Genomic DNA, 18073 nt, shown 5'->3' on the forward strand with positions numbered 1-18073 from the left:
AATCCATCGGTAAACATAGAAGCATCAAAGTTTGAATTCAAAGTCCAGTTTCATTAGAATGAGTAGCATGGCATAAAAAAAAAAAGTTGAGAAACTGAACTGCTGGTTTTTGTCTTCTGTGTAGAACAGTAAATTCATTTTTCATTTCTGTGATATTTCTACAGAATTGAACTGTTATTTCTTTTCTTACAGGAAATAAATAACTCTCCTGAGTTTTAGCTATGTCTTTCTCTATTCTTTGATAAATTGGATTTTTTTTGTTGCATTTAATGTAGTTCATTTTAGAAGATTTAGCGAGGGCCTTCACAATAATGTCAAAGGGAACTCAGGATTGAATGCTTCCTGGCTAGCTGGTGAGTGAAATCTTAGTGTCACAATTGGCTTAAAGAGGAAAAAGATCTTGGATTTGAGTGTAGCATGCTAGTATAGTCCTGTTTTTATGGTTCTAGGGTTCAAACTGCATGAAAGAAGCAGCTTCATTGATTCAGCTTGTAGCATCGCTTGCTGCTTACCCTTTACGAATTGCTCCAGGTAGGTAGAATTATTATTAGGGCTTACTCCATGAAGGCAAATTCTTAATGTAACAGTGACTTTCAGGACTAAAAAATCTGCACAATTTAAGACAGTGAAGATATCTGAAAAATACACCAAACATCAGATGTGTAGGAACTCTGGAACCACAGGCTCTATAATGTGTTTGTTCCACATGTCTGACAGATCTGAATGTTTTTTTACAACATGTCAGTAGGATATGCCAATGAAGTGCTGAATTCTGGGGAATAAACATTTGAAAGTGAACAGGACTGGCACTTGCAGAACTGTGATTGAATGACAGCTGTTCTGTTTTCCTAAATTTCAACAGGAAAACTAGATTCAGGAGCTAAATCTATCAGCTTTTTGATAGGAAATTCTGAAAGGCTGGAAAACTGAACCAAGTGGAGGTGAAGCACAGTTGTAGAATAAAGATCAACATTTTTCAAATTTACTTTTTATTTACATTCTTGTCACATTTTAGAACCTGAGGTTGAATTAATAATAATTTAGTAAGAGGCTGCAAGAGTTTGTGATCTATTTTTCTCTCCATATGCAGTGCAGTTCAGTGTCAAACATAGAACTGAGAAAACAAGGTAAAGATAGTGTAGCTGTGGCTGTAAAAACTCAATAGAGGGACCAAACTAGAGCCTATGCTGCATGTTGCACTTGCCATCAGTTTATTACTCTTATACAGGTAATGGTAATTCTCATCTTTCTCAAAACTCTCCATGTCTGGTGCATGCTTGTAAATGAATAATGCTTTGGCTACCATATCTTTCTTTCTGCAACTGCTGCTAATGAAATTCTCCATGTGCAGATTTTATTTAAATGCCATTTTTCTTTTGATCTTGTTGTTAGCATTTGAAGTTGACTGATATTTATCAGTGCTCTCGCTACCTGCCCTATTTTCCCTGGTGCATACCCCATGGCCCTCTTGCTTAATGCTGAACTGGCAGAGATGCTGGCAAGCTGATGATGTCAGGCTAATGACTTAGGCTGGGTTCTGAACCTAAAGCTTTTTGCCATTTCAGTTGAGGTACTGTTTTTTTGTTTGCATGTTTCAGCTTACTATGGGAGTGTTGAGGGGTGTTACACCCAACAAAAAAACTCTTAGTATGGACACAGCTACTAAGCTAGCAAAGCTAGTCTAGCAAACCTAACGTAGTATTTTGAGAGCATTCAAGGAAACATTACGGAGGCCCTAGGCAAGTCAAATGAGTATTTTAATTTAGCTTTCAGTGTATTTCTCCTACGGTTAGGTTACTCATTTTAAAAGTAGCCATATTTTACTGTCAGTATCATGCTAAAAACAAAAAACAAAAAAACAACCAACACTCACTTCAGTATAAATGAAAGGGAAGTGTTACCAGAAAACAAATTGGTGATGAGCGTTCTTCTGTTGGTACAGATGGCATCTGTGTATTTTTATCACTACAAAATCACTCACAGTTGGAATCATACTTAGTCCAATATCTTGCTTTATGTTTATTAAAATAATCACAGTTTTAGATATTAATTACTCAGTTCATCTGAAATGTCTATATTGATAGATGAAAAACACTTATTTTGAGAAAATGAATGAAACAATTATTTTTTAACATATTTATAAATGTACAAATGATATGCAAATTTGAAAGGCAGTGAATTAGTAAGCTGAAATGTTGGTCTGCAAGTCATATTTTTCTTATACAACATATTGCAACTGTACGATTTGATACATCCAAACTTAAAATAGTGCCATTAAATATGCTTGGACATAAACAAAATATACTTATGTTTAAATTTGAACAAGGCTTATAGATTTTCTTTTTACCTGAAAATTCCAGTCTATCGATAAGATACAATAACTTTTGATTTTTGCTTTTTATAATGAGACAACTGCAGTTGTATTCCACCTTTGAATTAGTAATAGTCAACAGTAGTGCTAGCTTAAAGGGAAGAATGTTGAGAACTTTAAGACTATGTTTTCAGCTAGAAAATGACAATTTGTATCTCATAGATTTAGATAAACTAACAACACTTCAGTCGCCTTCTTGAGATTGCTGATTTGTTGGGCTGTTAGCATAACCAAAGCAGTTTACAGGCTTGCTTGCATTATGAAGGTTATCTATGCTCCAGAGATGTTCATTCTCAGCCTGAGTGCCCTGCCCAGCCTTCCAGTGCCTAAGCCAAGGCCTCACAACACAGAGAGGGACAGAGTAGTGCTGTAAGTGCATACATGCTGCTCTTTTCTGTGTTTTGTGAGCTTGTCTAACTTCTAACGCAATTTCTGGGACTGTGAATCCCTGCAAGTTATGCAGAAAACATTCCACATAGCAATAGAAGTGAGCTGCAGGCTGTGCTTCCTTCATCTCTTTGCAAAGTGGTAAACAGGGAGTACATTTGCTCCAAGCTCTTCAAACTAGGAGCTACAGCCTGGAGCAAAACAAAAGGAATAACTTCTTAGTCCTCTCAAATGAAAATCAGTTGCCCTCTGCTTTTCATAGGATATGTGAAGGAAGTGGGACTGCATGTGCAAAAGATGTTGTAAATTGATGCCAACTGGTTATATAACCTACACAACCTGATCAAGACAGACAGCTTCTTACAGTTACTGTTATTTTCCAGAACAGATGCAGTTTTCTGCTCTGAAATTCAGCTATTACTCTGTTGAATTTACTTTTAAAGAATAGTATTCAAACTCTTAAATACTTAAATTCAACTAAGAAGTAGCCAAATAACTTTTCATCAGTAACATTTATTGAAAACTATGAGAAAATGTATGTTTCCATAGACAGGCGCACCTCACCTAACCAGTTTCAAATTTGTACACACTTGCATTAGCGAATTGCAGTTTGCTTTGCTCAACTGAACTATGAGTCATAAAGATATCAAAGAAAATAACATTCAGAAATTCACTTCACGAGCAACAGGTAATTATAAAATTGGTTGACTCAAATGAAGTCTTGTTCATAAGTCAAATTATCTTGAATGACCTTCTATTTAAATATGCCTTTATAGAAAGGGCCTACACTTGCTGTCCCTCTTCATGTGAACCCTCTGCACACATCAGCAGCGTTACTCAAAGGGCAGGGCTGCAGAGTCAGGCTACCTTCAGCACCACTGAGTTACTTGCATGCAGGAATGCAAGGAGATCTTTCTTTCTTTGTTCCTATAGTGCATATAACACGTGTACTTTACTGCTAAATAATTTGAATATAGCAGAACTTGGCTTTTCTATTCATGTTATAAAGCATAATAAGAAAGAATGCCTCATCTCGCTCGATTGGTGAAATTCAGTTGGTTTTTGTCATGGAGGAAGGACAATTTTTTTCCTATTTCTGACTGGAGGAGTTTCAGTAACTTCAGGGCAGTCACTCAGCATTTGCAGCCATATAACTGAGTTTGGAATGTGCCCCTCAGATCTAAAAATACTCAGGAAACAGTTGTGAGAAGATCGTGCTGCCAAAGAAAGTAGTGGAGAGAAAGGAATATTTTGGAAAAAAAAATGCCTAATTTGTTTTGTAAATTCATATTTACATATGCATTCATTTATATTTACACATCATAGAGAAAGGGACATCAAAAGTTATCCAATTCAAGCCACTGTGACAAGCTAGGATTAGTTTTGCCTACAGCATGTTTTATAAGTAATGATAGCTTTATTATTAGGGTTTCTTGAAATGGAATTCTGTGCTTTGTGGTGAAGAGCACCTCATGTGACCTTAAATTTGTAACAGAACTTGCAAGAAAAAAGCGTGTTCCCATATAGATGCTTTTTCCTATCAGCCAAGAACCTTCCAGGCTGGATGTGGCTCTGGGCAGCCTGGTCTAGTAGTTGGTGATCCTGCCCATGGCAGGGGGGTTGAAACTAGATGGCCACTGTGGTCCTTTTCAACCCAGGCCATTCTATGAATTCTATACACTGTCTTACCATTATTTATGATAGATCTACTGCACTTAGCAGCTGGCATACTCAAATAGACTTGTTAGTAGAAATTGCTTATAATATTTATATATGGCTTATAGTATTTTATATATTTACATATTAGAATAAACCTAGGTCTATTAAATTTATAGTATTATCCATATTCATGAACAGAAATGAATATAATTGTGATAATCACATGTATTTGACTATATATTTGAGTATATATTTGAGTTTGACGTATTTGACTGCTGAATTGAGGTACTACTGTGCCATTATTTGGAGTTGCTCCATGGAAGAATACATTTTAAACATGACTTGCCATACTCTTGTGTTGGTGGTTACCTCAATATGGTGGTATTTCACCGTATTTCTTCTACTTTACAAGTGCAAGATACTGGCTTGCATTAACTTATAGTATAATCTTTAGAAGGTATCATAGTGTAATAATATACATCCCAGAAAACACTGTGAAAACTCAATATGAAAATACTGCACAATTTTTTCTTGCATTTGATTGTAATTGTGGAGCAAGTCTAAATTAAAAACAAAAGAAAAACCAAGACATTTCATACACAGCAAATATTACTGGAGCAGCAAATTGGAAATGAGATATGAGAAAGCAGAAGTTGTTTTCCCCACATCTGTAGGAATGTACCCACAGTGAATGATTAGGCAGACGACAGAGTTTTTCTACCAAACTTTGTAAGATTGTTATTGCAAGATTTCTGCTATCTGTAACTCATTTTAATGAGACCAGCTGTTCTTGTGTTATTTCGACCACATCCATTTCATAATTGCAAAATACATCTCTTCCAGGTTTGGATTTGATCCAAAATAAAGAGACAAACTGCAATACCAGATCCTATACTGCTTGTCCATCTCCACTTGTTCTTTTCCCTCTAGATTCAGTGGCTCTAACTCTTTGCATTCTGGTTTAGTTCATGTGTGAGTGTGTATGCAATACAAAACAATACTGTTGGAGCTGCTTTTTAACTGTGTATGTACAGCAATAAGTTATACAATAACATACTAAAAAAGCTCACCAGATGCTATTGAAGAAAAGTTGTACAAATCTGTCCTAGTCATCATTTAAGAGATATTTGATGTATGGAATAAAAAGTATTTGTAACTGTTACTGTGATTTTAAAATATCTTCTTGATATCTTTTTTTTTTTTGAATAAAAGTGTGAGGGGAAAAAAAAGGAAGAACAGAGACAAAATTAGAGCCACATTTTTACAGCTTTTTTCAAGAGAATAGAAAACGTAGCTGACTCAGTAAGAAATGATACTGAAGTCTGTGAAGTACATCAAAATACATTCCTTTGCTAATTGTGCTTTCACAGACTCCACTATTCCGTTTAACGAAAATGTTATTTCTATAAAAATATCTTCCTCGTTATCTCGAGAGAGATTAAAACCTATTATAGATTAAAAAGCTGTAGTAAAACCCCTTATATCAAAGCCTATAGTAATAATCTCTTGCTTGCTAGGATTGTAACCAAATTTTAGAATTTATATTTGAGTACTTCGGCTGCTCTGTTTTAATACCATGACTTGGTAGCTGAGTAACAGCTTTCTGCCTCCAACTCCTTTGTGATTTTGGCAGGAATTTTCAAGTGCAAATGCCTGATATTAAGTGGCCTCATCCTGAGACACAATGGCTTGAAATCCAAATTGCATTAGGAGTGTTCAGTAGTTCTGAGAGTGCTTGCAATATCGTATAGTTGCCATCTTTTCTATTTAAGCCCAGAAATGTAACTTGTGTTCATTTAATTTATTTAACATTAGCTATTGAAGAAAGAACATATCAGATTGAATAGTTAATCTAGGGATGGGTTTATGTTTTTGATAATGTAACTTGTTCTGCAGTGGCTACGGACAGGTTACAGCATGCCTGTAATTATATATCATATAAACACATTACTGCAGTAGTTTCTATAGGCACAGTTCCAGGAACAATCTGGGTTCGTTCTAAATAACAAATACAATGTCACTGCAAAGTGTGGGAAAGAGTGTATAACATCCAGTGAAAACGCTCACGCTGTCAGGACTATCATTTGGTTGTTATGAACATAATAATACAAGAAAAAAAAATTAATTAGAGATTGTTAGGAAGGGGTTGGAGATAACTGCTTTGCCAAATTAGTGCGCTGAAGATAAGACCCAGCTCAGTAGAAAATTCCTTACTGTCACTGTCTATCTGACAGAAATGTATGAAAGGGAGGTCAATCAGCTGTTCTGTAAAATAATTGATTTTTTTTTTTTTTTTTTTGAGAAAGGGGAGGAATAGGAGCTATTAGGGTGGAGCTGATAATTGCCAGCTGCAGATCCAGTTGATGATTCAGGTATATCAAAGGGAGTGATGGACAAGTATGTAGAATATGCAGAAGCATAGTTGGTTACGTGGACCACGCTCAGTGGTTGCAGTACTTGCAGCTCTTTGTGACAACGTTCTTCGTTTTTTATTCTAAGAGTGAATCTTCTCTACTGCAAGGTGCTTCTTGAAACTGAGACGTGAGCTTCTGTTGCATCTCTGTATTCAAAAATAGATGTATGATGGTTTCTTCTAAAGATTCCCCTCTATTGCTATTTTTATCCACTTGTGAAATCTGGCTGCAACACAACAGATATTTTTCCACAAATAGTCAAAAAAGGATTCCCTAGACAGTAACAAGGGGATTACTGATGGGTTTTCAGCTTGTTCACAATGGCTTACTGAAAAACAAATGCACAAAACCTTGCAACAAAAGAAGTCCATATCAATGACCTAGCTGAGATACGCTGAAAATGCACAAGGATGAGAATGTATCATTCTGTCAACTTTGTCATAACCAAAACAGCACTTGTCACTTGTGGCTGTAGTTTTAGTGTAGCTCCATTGGACTACGCTGACCCTTTTCTATAAGCCATGCAGCTCAAGAGATGCTTGAAAGGTTCCAGTATGGTGCCAGTGCTTGATTGCCCATAAAAAGCCACTTAAAAGCAGATACAAAACCTGCTGTAGGAACTGTAAGGTCAGTAGAGCCATCTCTTCTTTTCCACCCCAAATATTTCAGGACTAGCATCTTTTCTTTTTTCTTTTTTTTCCCCCTTTTCTAGAACATGGATTATGGGAAAACTGATCTAATACATTACTTTACATTCCTGACATCTTTTTGCATTTTTAGTGTTTTACTCAGTCTGGGGTATAAAGTTTAAAACACCCATTTATTAGAAGAGAGTTTATTTAGAATTACTCTACTGCAGAAGAAAGGAAGTTTGCTTCTAATCCGGAAAAAAAATCAGGTGTTTATGTGGATATGTCGATTCAATACAATGACAGAGTATAGTTGTTTTGTTTAATGAGTAATACCTGTGGAATTTGTTGCAAATTCTCCCTTTGAAGAAAGAAGCTTATCTGGATATGTCCCAAGAAAATACTTTGGACAGTACTTACGGTGTGAAACACTTTGCTTGTAACAGCTTTTAGAAACGCTGGACTTGTGATCTCCGTTTGCTCTCATAACAACTTTGGTGATGATGCTTATCATTCTTATTACTATTATTATTTTTATACAGCTGATTAAATGTCATAACACTTGGAAATGAATGTTCTGTTTAATTACAATAGAAGGACAGCTATTAGGTGTAGTGATGACTGTTCTTTATTTCACTGTCTTTGAAGTTTAACTCCACCCTACAAAGCACCTTCTTCCTGCTGTATAACCATCATTCTTGCTGTAAAATGCTTGCACAGGATTCCTGTCTATTGACATCCATTCAAAAACAACTCCAAGATTACAAATCAAAACTGCTTCAATCTGAGACACTAAAATCACCTCGTCATTTGTCTTTACCAATATTTTGTGCTAAGACATTTCTGAAATACTTAGCTCTGCTCTAGTCAGCAATGCAAAGTACAGCATAATCTCTTCTATTCTTCCAGCATTATCAGAACTCTAAACATGTGAGTTATAAAATTACACACAAATATTTTGATAGCAAGTTTTCTTATGTGTCAAATTGTAGTATTTTGTATTTTTTCTATATTTGCTGTATGAATTCCTTTAAGGTAATTTCTTGTCAGCTCAGTTACTTTCCTTTTGAGCTGTATTTTGCTCAGTCTTTAGCCCAACCAGTAGCAACAAAACCTTTTCAAATTCATGATTTATTATTCAAATTTTGATCATATTGTATCCCCGAAGTAGGTAACGTTCATAACTGGTAATACAGAATTTCGGTGAGATAACGATGATCCAGCACATATAACAGGTTTTTTTAGAGGGAAAAGAAAAGGTTGAAGTTTCTTAACTTTGCTTTTTATTGTTTGTCTTCAGGAATTCTGGCACTGTGCTGATCTTTAGTTTGTATATAAATTATTGATTCTTAAACCTGAAATTAAGTATCATCCTCTGTTCCTTTCTGAAGCCATCTAGTTGGAATAAAGCCCTCTGCTTTAATTTTGTGATGGGGGCTCTGACTGTTTTGTGGTGTGGGTTTTTTTGTTTTTTGTTTTTTGTTTTTTGTTTTTTTTTTTTTGCTTTGTTTTATTTAAACAACAACAGGCTCTGGTTCCTGGTTCAGCAGTCCCTTGTAGACTTCCTGGAAGGAAGGTAAGCAGGTGACCTCTCCCAGTACAGTCAGCTCTGTAACGTGCTGTCTGTCACGAGAGTGATTCGTACCCTCTTCAGCAAACCCAAACAGCTTCCAGGCTAAGAACAGAGATTTCTGGATTCTCTTGGGTTTTGCAATTCCTGACTAATTCTAAACAAGTGTGTCTGGTTTGCATAAAGGATGATCACTTACCAAGTTTGCTGTGTTACTGTTTTTGTTACTCTTTCAGGTATTTCTAGGTGGTCCCTGGTACGTTTTCTTTTTTTTTTTTTCTTTTAAGTAGATACTTCTTTGAGAGGAGTAACTCTATTAATGGTCTTACGTTCTTGAACCTGTAAAAGGAAAAGGAATAAGCACTTTTCTCTGTCCACTACAAGTGATTCTGTAAGTTGTGGCCTTAAGTGGCAGCAAGGAAAACTTAATAAAACTGAAGAAAATTCTGATGAAAACAGTTCAGCACTGGAATCAGTTTTCTACAGGGGTAATGTTGTTACTAGAAAGAGACTGGCAAACCTTAAAGAGCTTTTAGGTATAGCTGATCCTGCTTTGGCACAAGAGAAATGACCCCTCAAGATCCCTTCCTCCTCTCGTCTATGAGTGAGAAAGGGAAAAGCGCGCCTCATTACTCTTCAGCCTCAGCCGACACTAACTTAGATTTTTCCATTTCCCATCAAGGCAGAAACTATGATCCTGATGTACTTTTTTTTTCTTTTTTTTCTGTGAGGTTTATTGGTTTATTACCTCTTCAGTTTGTGTGGCCCGGAGAAGCAGGATTTACAGTTGTATAGCATAAAGACAATCATGGTGCTTTGTAGTCCTCTCTAACTTTTATTCTAAGAATAGCAAAGGATCTTTAAAAAATGAACTAAAATATAGATGTCATTGTTATATGTTTGAATTGTTGGGCTCATAAAAAGGCAAAATAAAGAAGAACTGCGACCATACATAACTCTGCACAGAAATGCAATAGGAACAGGGACCAGTTTGGCCTCCACAAAATCCTGTCCCTGAAAAATCTAATTAGTAGAGGGGGGGGAGGGGGGAAGCCACACACAGAAATCAACTGTTATTTCTAGGAAGCTATCCTTCATTTCCCCTTAAAAATATATGCCATAGGGAAATTCTGAATTTGTCGTTTGGATCTCCGAAATTGTTATCTGCTAAGCCAGGATGCTTTTTCTAAGTGGAAAGATGTTTAACCCACTGAGCCGGAGGAAGGGTAGTTAAGCTCATTTGACAGAGATAGCTCTCTCCTGTCCAAAATCTTGGAATGAAATTCTTTGCATGTGGTTATGCATTCCGTGATATCAGAGGTCTTTGTACTGTGTTTACTGAACAGCTTTTATGAGATATAAATACCAGCACATTCTGGTAAGTTTCTAACAAACAGAATGGTCTACTCAATCTCAATATGGTCCTGTGTTGTAGCAGATTGGATACTGTACTTCAATAATGGGAAATACGTTTAAATTTTATCCAATGGTGCGTATATTTTATAAATTTAGATACCTTGTGGGTGTATAGAAGCTGATTGTATACCATTATTCATTACTTGCCTTATATCAAGTTTTGGCTCCTATTCTTTTCTATAGTCACACTTTAGCACTCTTGAAGCTTCCTGCAGAACTGGTTTAAACTAGTCACTCCTTCCTAAAGAATATTCTATTTCTTCTGCTCCTGTCGTTATAAAAACTTATTATTGATAGTTGGTGATTTTCCAGTACTCTTCTTGATTCATAAAACTACAGACTGGGTGCTCACAGATCAGCCATGCCTTTGAGAAAGTGCGATAGGTGGATAGATGGATAACTGATGGGTCATTTATGAAAGGCTGATGATGACTACCTCCTATAATTGATCAGTTGCATTATCAGCCAACTTGCAATTAAGAGATAATAAGGCAGTTATTAAGTTAAGAACTCTGGAAGTGATAGTTTAAATTGCACTGACCACAGAATTAGTATTTTGTGTACTTCATTCTTATTATCTGCAATCACATCTCTTTCTACTACGGTGAGCTGAGTTTAGCCATGTTCTTTGCTGTGACGTGGTTTCATTCTACTTTGTGCATTATCTTCTTTAGAGAGGTTGGCATTCTGGGAATGGAAAAATCATCTTTTCTGATATAATTAAAATGGTTATGATTTGTTGAGGTGGGAATTTTATCGGTACCTTTAATGGCTGATAAAAATAGCTCATAAATCAATGAAGCCAGGTATGACATGGGCTACACACTCAGACAAAGAACTCAAATATACTTGCAACATCTTTTTTATTTATCTTTCTGTTTTCAGTTGAGAAAGCTTTCCCAATATGCTTATCTTAAAATAATAAATCTTGTTTCTCAGGTAATGTAAATGAGCATGGACGACCAATATCTCCCTTGCAAAGAAAGTAGAAGTTTCTCAAGTTGATTACCCTCAGTAGCTTCTCAGGTAAGGATACCTCTGCACAAATAAAAATAGTTGTAAACGAACAATGACATTTGAGCCAAACAACAGAAAGTAGAGCAGGAAAGCTCAAGTATTACCTACATGTGAATAGATTAATATAGAAAACAAAATCTAGTAATACTTAAATGCAATAGAAAAATATTTGGGTAGAAAGCGTAGGATCTGATGTAACCATAAAACCCACAGCTAATGTAGATTTAAATAACAGCATGTATTTTTGTTATTGTGCACGTGTAGACCTACATACCTATGTAAATCATCAATGTTCCACAGCGGGGTACCTCTTTAGAGTGCTGGTTGCACAGAGTAACCATCACACAGGGATGACAGAATGATTGTTAAGCTTCTTTAAGTGGGGAACCAGGAGGCAGTTAGTGAAAGCTGAGGTTCTTTAATCTCTCATTGTTCAATGAACTTTGTTCTTATTCTGTCATCTTATATGGGATAAGTATGAAGAGACCTCCCTTGGAGGAAGGTGCAAAGTATCGCATCATTCATAGGAAAAGAATAAATCTCCATATCACAGTAAGTTGTTTGAGAACATCATTTACATCCTGAACAAATGTGTATGTCTAGAGAAGGCATATGGAAAGGGTTGCACCTGTAGAACCAAAGTATTATTTTGCATGATACTTTTGAACCTCTGATCCGGAACAAAATTTACAGAAGTTGTACAAAGAGTAATCAGAGTGAGAGACTAAGATTAGAAAATATTTTCTGGGTCAGAATTACAGTACTTACCCATATGCTGTGTGCATACATGATCCCTGAAATGTTAAAGCTAAAGAAGTTCGGCAGTTCAGTGTGATGTTTCAGATTCTGAAGCTAGTACTCTTTTCTGAGAATTAGAATTGAAAACAAGTGTGCTAGCCAATAGAACTGGATGGCAGAATTCCTGCTTTTTCAATCAGGAATGCTCTGTTCATTTTTTTCATGCACCAGTCATTGATCATTCACTTTCAACTTCCATTTTCTGAATCACACTGTGCATAATTAAGAGTGAGATACTGAAGTAAAAAGAGTTGCAGGATTAATGTTTTTGTTTCCCACAGCCTATTTCTAACACTAGGTAAAGAATATTTGCTTGGGACAGAGAGTGACTGTTTTGACTGCTTTTACTAGCAGCATGGCATAAGCTTAGTGATACTTGAGCACAATTAATTATTGTTTTGTGGTTTGAGTAGAAGGGCAAAACAGATTGGCCAGCTGCTGTGTTTCCAGTTGGCATGAGTGAAACAAATCTGAGAATGCCAGTGGAACTGGGTCAAAATGAAAATGCCTTCCTCAAGAATCCCCAACAGTTGTGGCTTAGAAATATAACCTATCAACTTGTGAAATTAAAATATACGTTTTACTTAAATGTTTTATTTTTACTTCTCCAGTTTGAAATGTAATTAGAAGTAGTTATAAAGCTAAATGAAAGAGCACATTCAATCTCTACCAGCAAAATAATCTTGATGGTATTTTTTTTTTAAGAATGAAATTAAAATTTCAATGTTTTTTATTTTAAATTAAAAAAAAAAATCACTCTTCATTATATTCCAGTACACACCACAACACAATCAGAAAACCAAATATGCATCGGTCTATTCAAGGTTCCTATCTGAAATCTTTGAAATCCTTCTTCATCTAGATTAAGAGTATGTACTGCAAGAAGGTTTTAAATGTAACAAAAACATGTATGCTTGAACGGGTTATAGAAACCATGGAGCCTTCAATTAAATTAAACCTCTCAAAAACAAAATATCAAGTCCTGCTTAAAAGAACTGTTTCATGTTTATGCTGCCAACTTGCTGATCTTGCATAAAGTTGTTCCCTTACTAAGGAGTTGGTTTGAGTAACGCCCATCATCCAAAAATGTTTTACCTTGTAGGAGATCTACGTTTTAATCAGCTGATGAAACAGATGTGGGAGGATTGTCATGAGCTCTGCTTCTGAAATCTGAGAGAAGCAACTACAGGTCTGTGGAAAAAAATGAAATGGCATCAGGTTTGTTTCTCGTTTGTTTGCCTGACCAGTAAGAGACAGAGTAGAAATTGAAGATTTCCCATAGATAATCATAACAGAAGGGCTTGAACTGAATAATGTCATTTAGTGAAATTCTGCAGAATGTTTTGGTTTTAAATAATAATATTTTAAAAAGCAAAACCAAAGGGTTGGTAAATATATCTGTAACCAGGCAAATTTTCCATATTACACACAGACAAAAGAACATAAATTCAGTACTCACAGAAATAGTTAAAATTTCAGGTATGATAGAGGGATATAGCAAAGTTTGTAGGTTGCTCCAAGTGATAGAAATTGAAACCTCATAATAAAAGAATATATGCTTATAAATCATATTTTTTAAAATATATTTAGCCAAACAATATGGTGTAAAGGAAAAGATATGTGTAGGCCACAACATGGAGACAAATCTCATGTATTTCCGTTAGCTTGTTTCAATACTAGAACAGTGTGGTCATGGCAGCATGAAGCAGGAGGAGCTGTCCCTCTTCCAGTTCCTGTGAGGAGGTTGCCAGAGCTATTTAGATAGTATTCTAATCTCTATATAGCAATGACATGCACCATCCATAGAACTTTCTATTAATTACACTTGTAGTTTTAAATTCCCCTCATCCTTCATACGTGGCCATAGAAATTTAGTAGCAATTGAAAAACGTGGACATAATTGTACATCTGAAATAAAGTGCAACTTAAACAGTTACTTCTTTTTCATAGGTTACTGGGTGGAAAAACAGTCTTTTTAAAAATAAATAAGAATGTATTCCCCTGCTTTTAGTAGTTTTATACAGACTTCAAACTTAGACAAATTCTAAATGTTCTTCTGTTATTTGCTTAATGATTTCTGATTTTCAAAGACAGACCAGCTTTGCTTATGACATATTTTTAGACAGGCCCAAGTAAAACAAAGATAAATAAACAAACACCCAGACCCCACTCTTGTTCTCTCTAGAATTCTGGGTACTAACGTTTATTTTGAAGTGTGTCACAATCTCAACTCCTTTACCTCCTTTATTAATGAGGATTGTTCCTTAGGCAGTCTGTCCAGGAGAAGGAAATGCAAATTACTGTTTTGGAATTAAACTCATTTCCTGCTCTTTGGTCATAATGAAGGTAATATCTTTCCTTTAATGTATTCAGCTCCACAGATCAACTGTTACCGTACTATGTTCCATATGACTGCAGGCCCTTTTCCATTATCAGTTTCCTTTAGAGCATCACAGAACTATAAATTAAAATTGGTCGTGTAATATGGATATCAGAGGGCTTTTGAGGCATTCCTGATGTACACTTACATCTTTTGCTAGTTATTGTGCACGAAGGCTTAAAGGAGGATACAGTTCTGTACTTAGCATGCCCTGTTGTATTCCTAAGTTAGTATTGCAGTCATATGTGGTAAACGATGACTGATAGTGTTTCATTAAAATTAGGCAGTCACTCTTCAGCATGCTGAATAAGGTCTTTAATGGACAGGAGAAATGTTGCTCAGCGTGTTTTTTCGGTTTGATCACCGATCTCATGCATAGTATTAATTATCTGAAACAAAGCAAATTGACGACTAAATAACCTCAACAATTTAAACAGGAAAATGGTTTGAACAAAAGAATAACTTCTGCTTACAGGTAAGTACAGTATTGCATTATTTCACTTCATGGAATGAAATTCAATCTCTTGAGCTTTTGAGCTGTTGAAGATGCTGACAACCATCACAAAAACAGTGTCTTTATAAAACAAAGTGATTCTGCACTATATTTTTGTTTGTTGTTCTGCATACAGTTATACTATAGTACGAAGATTATTTTTCACCTGCTGGCACAGCAGAAGTAGAAGGCGTATATTTGCATGTTTATGATAATTTTGGATGATAAATCGTCCTAGCTCTTAAATCATTGGATTCAACTTTTAAGTCTGTTTTTGTTTGTATATTCAAATTATTTCATGATTTTTGAAATGTATAAACATGAAGCTGTAATTGATACCACATAATTTTTTTACAAGGAATATTAATTAATGAGTTTTCCCTCAGTCTTACAACAGTTCATTTTACAGTCTGATCATTAGTTACTGCCAGCACTGTGACAGCCTTTAAGACATAGCCTAAGCTCTGTTTAACCTTCTTGCTGAACTTTCTTACCACTGAAGCACTGTAATGTACGAAGAGACATAAAATTCTGAAATCATGTTTGAACCATTCCAGATCCCATCTTACTATCTATGCACTGCAAGGTTCCTTGTTAAAATACAACATTTCTACATACAGTACAGTGGATACAGTCATTATGGATTATAGGAATGCTTACATGGAACATGTAAAGTGATGGACCCCAAAGAACTGCCTCTTACTGCTCTACTGCAAGACTTTGTGTTTGTGGCAGATAACTGCTTAGCAGCAGTCAAAAAAAAGCAAGTGAAACATTAGAAGCTATTAAGAAAGTAACAGAGAACAAAAGAATAAACATCCCTGCACCACTGTTTAAATCCATGATTTTTCCACTTTTAGAATACTATGGAAGGGTCATGAAAAGAGCACTAATCATCCAAGATATGGAATAACATCTATATGAAGAAGATTGAATAGGTTTTTGTTGTTGTTCTTCCTAGCCTGCAAGAGAGGGCTTAAGTTTGAAGCTATGAAGTTATGTGGAAGAACCAGAGGCTATGGCACTAGGAGTCAGATTCAGAAGGAGGTTCTTAATGCAAGAGGGAAGATATGCTGAACGTTCTTTCCAGAGGACTCAGTGGGTGCAAGAAGTTTACCCGAATTCAAGGTGGGTATCAAACAAGTCTTTGTATGTGAGATTGGACCAATGAGAAAGCATGAGTTTGGGACCCATCACTACAAGAGCATATCCAGAGAAGGGCAGTGAACCTGGTGAGGGGTCTGGAGCACAGGTCTTGTGAGAAGCAGCTGAAGGAACAGTGTTTGTTTAGTCTGGTGAAGAGGAGGCTCAGTGGAGACCTTATAGCTCTTTATAGCTCTCTGAAGGGAAGTTGTGACGAGGTGGGAGTCAGCCTCTCTTCCCATGTAATTAGCAGTAGGACTAGACGGGATGGCCTCACGTTGTGCCAGGGAGGTTCAGGTTGGATATTAGGAAAGATTTCTTCTCAGAAAGAGTGTTCAGACACTGGAATGGGCTGCCCAGGGAGGTGCTTGAGTCACTGTCCCTGGAAGCATTCAAGAGACATGAAGGTGTTGTACTAAGGGACATGAATTAGTGGGAAAATATCGGTGGCAGGTGGACAGTTGGTCTAGATGATCTTAAATGTCTTTTCCAACCTTGGAAAACCTATGATTCTGTACCGTGCTAATGAAATACTCAAAGCTGAAAATAATCTGTGAGCATCAAGTTTTAAGAGGGAAGTGCGACACTGGCTATCTGGATCAGTGTCTGCAGACAGGCACCTTCCACCAAACCTACAGCACGTTATTGCTCTTCCTTCAAAGGGAGGATCAGAAAACCAAAGCCTCTACTTACTAGCTGGTTGTAACTTCCTCTTCAGTCTCTAAAGCTTTCCCTTACACTTGAAAGCAGATTTTTATCTCTGGCCTCATTAAGTTATGGCTGTGCAGCTCCCTGCCATTTTGCTGGCTTCTTAACCCTCTCTTCTCAAGCCCTTCAGTTTCCTGACCCCATGCTTAGACCTCTGTTCTGTTACCAAAAATAAATAAATAAATAAATCCATAATTTGAATTTATAATAATAATTGATTTTTATAATAAGTGTAGACAACAAGATACGATGTGTTCTTCTGCAGGCCTCTTCAAGCAAGTATTTTTTTCTCCTATTTTATCAAAACACAGTTTTATTCCTTCTAGCCACAGTTATCAGAGTGAGAACAGAACTCATTTAACAGACAACTGTGGTATAGAATGGAACATCATTTCTGATGTATATAAAACTTTTGTCAGATTAAAATCCATGCACTTTGAGGCTATCATTAACTGGTACAGATCACCCTGCATGCATTGCTTAGTGTTATGGTTTATGACTGCAATAATGCTTGCCACAGCTACCAACTTTTCCGGAAGTACCTTTTTATTTCCATTACAATAGGATGACTTAGGCCTTTCTTTCTGCTTGATCCCTGTAAGAAATTTCCAAGGCACTCTTTATTAAACAGGGCACTGTGCTACAGGCTGGTAATGTTTCCTGAGCCGGCCAACTAGTTGTTTTCTACGTGATACATTACACAGCTCTTGTTTTTCCCTGAGGAGTATTACTGCAGTTTCTGTGGTTTCCAGCTGAAGCATAAAGCAATTTCTAATGGTTTGTGTACAAACAGAGCCCAGGCTGTTGTAACCATATGTTATTATTTTCCGTGAGATTTTTTTAATTGTTCTGTCAGAAGCCATCAATAGTTTTTCTAAGCTGGTGAACCAAGAATGAGGTTTTAGGAGAAAACGTGTATTTCTCTTCTGTCCGGGTACACCATTTGTTCTGGCATACAGCACCTTTGAAACCAGTGGGGACAGAGCTTACTCCAAATGTCTCTGGTTTTAAATACTCTCCTAGATAACCTGGATGTGTGCTTGGGTTTAATGATGGAGGGCTAAGGGAAACTTTATTTTTTGATGAAT

At 36.2% G+C, this 18073-nt stretch overlaps 1 non-coding gene across 1 annotated transcript; it reads left to right on the forward strand.

Moving 5' to 3' along the window:
* Window positions 1-2695: 2695 nt before the first annotated feature.
* Window positions 2696-2805, forward strand: MIR6704 (microRNA 6704). Its single transcript, NR_105575.1, has one exon. It is a non-coding gene; the product is annotated as a microRNA 6704 (primary transcript).
* The last annotated feature ends 15268 nt before the right edge of the window (window positions 2806-18073 follow it).

This window comes from Gallus gallus, chromosome 4 (genome assembly GCF_016699485.2).
Source record: "Gallus gallus isolate bGalGal1 chromosome 4, bGalGal1.mat.broiler.GRCg7b, whole genome shotgun sequence".
In the NCBI taxonomy this organism is placed as follows: Eukaryota; Metazoa; Chordata; class Aves; order Galliformes; family Phasianidae; genus Gallus; species Gallus gallus.